Genomic DNA, 5,198 nt, shown 5'->3' on the forward strand with positions numbered 1-5,198 from the left:
GCCAGAGGGAGCACTGGATCCCTGGAACTGGAGGTGGCAGTAGTTATGAGCCACCATGTCCATGCCTGGAACCAAACCCAGGTCCTCTGCAAGAGCAGCCGGCGCTTAACTGCCCAGCCATCTGTCTCCCTTCTACAGACTTATGTGTATGTGTGTATGTTTGTGGGTATGTGCACATGTAAAACCCTCAGAGGCCAGAGGAGGACCTCTAAGCCCCCAGCTGGAGTGACAGGCAGTCGTGAGCCACCTTATATAGGTGCTGCGAACGTGACTCTGATCCTCTGCAGAAACAGTAGGCCCTGTAACTGCCGGGCCCTCTTATCAGGTCCAGTTTCCATTTTTTCTATTAATTGTTGTTAAGTGTGGATGTGTGGGCAGAGGACAACTTTGGGGGGCAGTTGTTGTCCCCCTCCACTTTGTTGAGGTGTGTGTGGGTCTCTTGTTTCTGTTGCTCTTGTACCCCAGGCTGGCTGGCCCATAGGCTTCTGGGTGATTTTCCTGTCTCCACTTCATAGTGCTGAGATTATAGATGTGAGTCACAGTGTCCAGCTTTCAAGAGAGATTGATTTATTTTTGCTTTTTATTCATGTGTGTGTGTAGGAATACTACGTATGTGCAGATGCCTTTGGGGACTATAAGAGAACATTGATTCCCAGGAGCTGGAGCTACAGGTGGCTGTGAAGTGTGAACTTGCTGAAAACCCGGCCTCTGAGACAACTGTGAATGCTCTTAATCACTGAGTGTCTCTCCGGCCCAGAGCATCTCTCCCACTCTGAGCGTCTCTCCGGCCCCGAACATCTCTCCAGCTCTGAGCATCTCTCCGGCTCTGAGCGTCTCTCCAGCCCTGAGCATCTCTCCCGCTCTGAGCATCTCTCCGGCCCCAGCGTCTCTCCCGCTCTGAGTAACTCTCTGGCTCTGAGCATCTCTCCCGCTCTGAGTAACTCTCCGACTCTGAGCATCTCTCCCGCTCTGAGCATCTCTCCGGCCCCAGCGTCTCTCCCGCTCTGAGTAACTCTCCGGCCCTGAGCATCTCTCCCGCTCTGAGCATCTCTCCGGCCCCAGCGTCTCTCCCACTCTGAGTAACTCTCCGGCTCTGAGCATCTCTCCGGCTCTGAGCGTCTCTCGGGCTCTGAGCGTCTCTGAGCGTCTCTCAGGCTCTGAGCGTCTCTCTGAGCATCTCTCCGGCTCTGAGCATCTTTCCGGCTCTGAGCGTCTCTCGGGCTCTGAGCGTCTCTGAGCGTCTCTCAGGCTTTGAGCGTCTCTCTGAGCATCTCTGAGCGTCTCTCCGGCTCTGCAGTCAGCCTCTTCTGGGTTCCAGAGATCAGGCTTGTGCAGCGAGCACTTTTGCTCACCTAGACGTCTCCCTAGCTTCTTTGCTTCTTCCCACTTTGAAACAGCCTTTTTTGGGGGGGGGGCTTTTATATTAGCATACAGAGTAATGGGTTTCATTATTGCATTTCATACATAATGTGTTCTTCTTGGTCCTTCTCTACATCCCTCCCTGTTCCCTATGCCCTTCCCCCCTTCCCCTGGTGGGTCCCCCTCCCCTATGCACCCCTTCTGCTTTCGTGGCAATGATTCTGTTCTCTCTGCTCCCCTAAGATCCCTCCTTCCACTCTCAAAAGCTCTTCCCTGAAGTTATGACCTACCTCCCCCCCCCACCGCATACAAACACATTACGTACAGCTTAGCATCCAGGATCCTCAGTCAGACACACACGTCTTATTTGTATTACTGGGTGGGTCTGGCTTCCTTCAGTTCAAGTAATGACCTTCAGTTCTATCCATTGTCCTGCAAATGTCATGACTTCATTCTTCTTCATGACTGCATGGAATTCCACTGTGCTTACGTAAGGCATTTTCTTGATCAGTCATCTGTTGATGGGCATGGAGGCTGGGTCCTTTTCCTGGCCCTTGTGACCAGAATGGCAGTGAGCAGGGCTGCTCAGGTGTCTCTGTGGTGTGCACTCGAGTCCTCAGGGTATGCACCTGTTTGTAACTTTTAAAAGCTTTCATTTTTTTTTCAATTCAAGTCTACCTTCTTCTCAGTTTTCTTTTCTTTTCTTTCTTTCTTTTTTTTAAAGGTTTATTTATGGGCTAGGGAGATGGCTCAGTAGTTAAGAGCACTGACTGCTCTTACAGAGAACCCTGATTCAATTCCCAGTAACCACATGGCAGCTCACAACTGTCTATAATTCTAGTTCCAAGAGACCCAACACTCATGGCAAAACACCAATGTACGTAAAATATAAATACATAATTTTTTTTAAAAAAAAGATTTATTTATACAGTATCCTGCCTGTAGGCCAGAGGAGGGCACCAGATCTTATTACAAATGGCTGTGAACCACCATGTGTTTGCTGGGGATTGAACTCAGGACCTCTGGAAGAGCAGCCTAGAACACAATGTAAGCATGAGGACCTGAGAACAAATCCCTGGCCCCCACATTAAAAAAAAAAAGCCAAGTACAGAGGCACACGTTTATAACCCCAGGGTGGAGGTGGACTCACTGGCCAACTTGTCTAACCAAACTCTGGAGTTCCAGGTTCAGGGAGACACGCCACCTCAAAGTTGTCTCTGTGGTAAAGGCTCTTGCTGATCTGAGCTGGGTCGTAGGACCTACAGTGAGAGAAGAGAACAAACTCTCAAAAGTTGTCTTCTGACCTCTAAGTGATGTCAAGTGCACAGACAGACAGACAGACACACACACACACGCACGCACACACACACACACACACACACACACACACACACACACACACATAATGTAAAATTTAAAAAGGACCCGGAGAGATGGCTCATCAGTTAAGAGCACTTTTTATTCTTGGACCCAAGTTCGTCCTTATCAAGCAGTTCATAACCACCTGTAACTTCAGTTTCAGGGGTCTGAGCCCCTCTTCCAAACAAGCACTTACATGCTTGTGGTAGGCATACAGGGGGCATACACAAAAATTTTAAAAAATATTTTAAAAAAATAAGGGGAAATAAATTGAGGAAGACATCCCAGCATTGACTTCTGGCCTTGACAAGTGTATGCACAGATACGTGCATTAAAAAAAAAAAATCTCAGCTGGGTGGTGGTGGCGCACACCTTTAACCCCAGCACTTGGGAGCAGAGGCAGGTGGTGGATCTCTGTGAGCTTGAAACTAGCCGTGTCTAGAGAGAAATTGTCAGGACAGCCAAGGCTACACAGGAAAAACCCAAAAGAAAATAAAATTGCTGACATTTAACAATTGGGTTCAGCCAGGTGTCGGGCCGGTCCCCAGGTGTTGAAAGAGGCTCTCTCCGGCCTGCTTGACTATGGCGCCCCCTGGTGGAAAAAGGCAGTAAGAACAGCTCATCTGAGCGACGTCTCAAGGGTCTCTCCATTCCGGACTTCTTGATTACCTCCTCACAGCCGGTTACCCAGTGCTGGGAAGATGTGGTCCCAAGCAGGTCTGACTTTGTCATTTTTACCAGTTTTGTGCCCTGTGAGTGTCTGGATACTGTCCTCGTCGCTGCTAGTCCCCAGGCACTCTGCCTATTCCCCTGCTCAGTAAATTCTTTCTTCCCTTCTTTTTAAAGATTTATTTATTTTTTTTAAATTATTTATTTATTTTTGTTATGTATACAATATTCTGTCTGTGTGTATGCCTACAGGCCAGAAGAGGGCACCAGACCCCATTACAGATGGTTGTGAGCCACCATGTGGTTGCTGGGAATTGAACTCAGGACCTTTGGAAGAGCAGGCAATGCTCTTAACCTCTGAGCCATCTCTCCAGCCCCCTTAAAGATTTATTTCTTTTTATTTTTTATGTGTAAGGGTGTTTTGCATACCATATGTGTGTAGTACCTAAAGAGACCAGAAGAGGGAGATAGATCATCTTCCATTGGAGTTACAGTCGGTTGAGAGGCGCCCTGTGGGTGCTGGGAATTGGATCCAGTCCTCTGAAAAGCAATCAACTGCTGAGCCATCTCTCCAGCCCTTCGTTATGTTCTTGGTGCACAAATGGCCAGAGATGATTGGATTTCTGGGTTCAAGTGGAAAGGAGGTGGGCGCCATTTGAAGACCCAGAAGATTGGATTAGAGGCAGTAGTGTGTGCTTGAAATGGGGTCCACTGTGGAGCATCTAGGGGTGGAATCGCTGCTCAGTGGCCTTGATCTGTCCTGGGCTTTGTCTATTTATTGACAGGATCTCCTGCAGCCAAGGCTGGTTTCAAACTCGTTATATAACCAAGGGTGTCCTTGAACTTCTGATCTTCCTGCTTCACTTCCCCGGTGCTGAGATTCCAAGTGTGGGCCCCTAAACCCAATTATGCCTTGCTGAGGATGGAATGCCAGGGCTTTATCAACGGAGCCACATCCCCAGCCTCTGCCCCTTTTCCTGATGCCTGAAGTGAAATGGTGTTCATAAAGTTCAGCCCAGGGTGATAAAGGGCCTGGCTAGAACTGGGGTCCTCTCCTCTCTCTGTGCAGTTACACCAAGCTTCTATTCTGGTGGTGGCTGTTTCCTCCAGGCAAATGCATGGTGGCCTTCAGAATCCCTTGGCCCCCGAATCAGGACAAGGAAATAAATAAGAGCGTGGCTTGGTGATCATGGTTATGGGGGATATTAGCCTCTCACATGGATCATCTATCCCTGCTGCCCCCAGCCGGGTCTGTGGCCAGCGAAGCCATAAGATTTAAGAGGGAGCTGGGTGGTGGTGGTGCACGCCTTTAATCCCAGGACTCAGGAGGCAGAGACAGGCGAATCTCTGTGAGTCTGAGGCCAGCCTGATGTACAAGAGCTAGTTCCAGGACAGTCAGGGCGCTTACACAGAGAAACCCTGTGTTAAAAAAAAAAAAAGATTTAAGATATAAGATTATAAGATTTAAGACTTAAGATGCGGAGCCTTCCTGAGTCATCACCGTGCTGGGACATGACTTGAGGGTGACTCAGCAGCTCATGTCGCCCACACTCCTGCAAGTGACCCCAATAAATTCATTGCTCTGCCAAGCTGGATGTGGCATCCTTACCTTGGTTGGTCTGTGGCCTGCCCGGGGGACAGACTTCTCCCTGTATTTCCCCAAGAAAAGTCATGAGTCCCATTGGAAAGCAGGGTATGGGCCAGCGAGAGGGCTCAGGAGGTAAAGGTGCCTGCTGCCAAGCCTGACGATCTGAGTTTGAATCCCCTGGGACCCATGAGGTGAAAGGAGAGAGTCAAGTCCCACCAGCTGT

Source organism: Myodes glareolus, chromosome 18, assembly GCF_982192425.1.
Source record: "Myodes glareolus chromosome 18, mMyoGla1.1, whole genome shotgun sequence".
NCBI lineage: Eukaryota > Metazoa > Chordata > Mammalia > Rodentia > Cricetidae > Myodes > Myodes glareolus.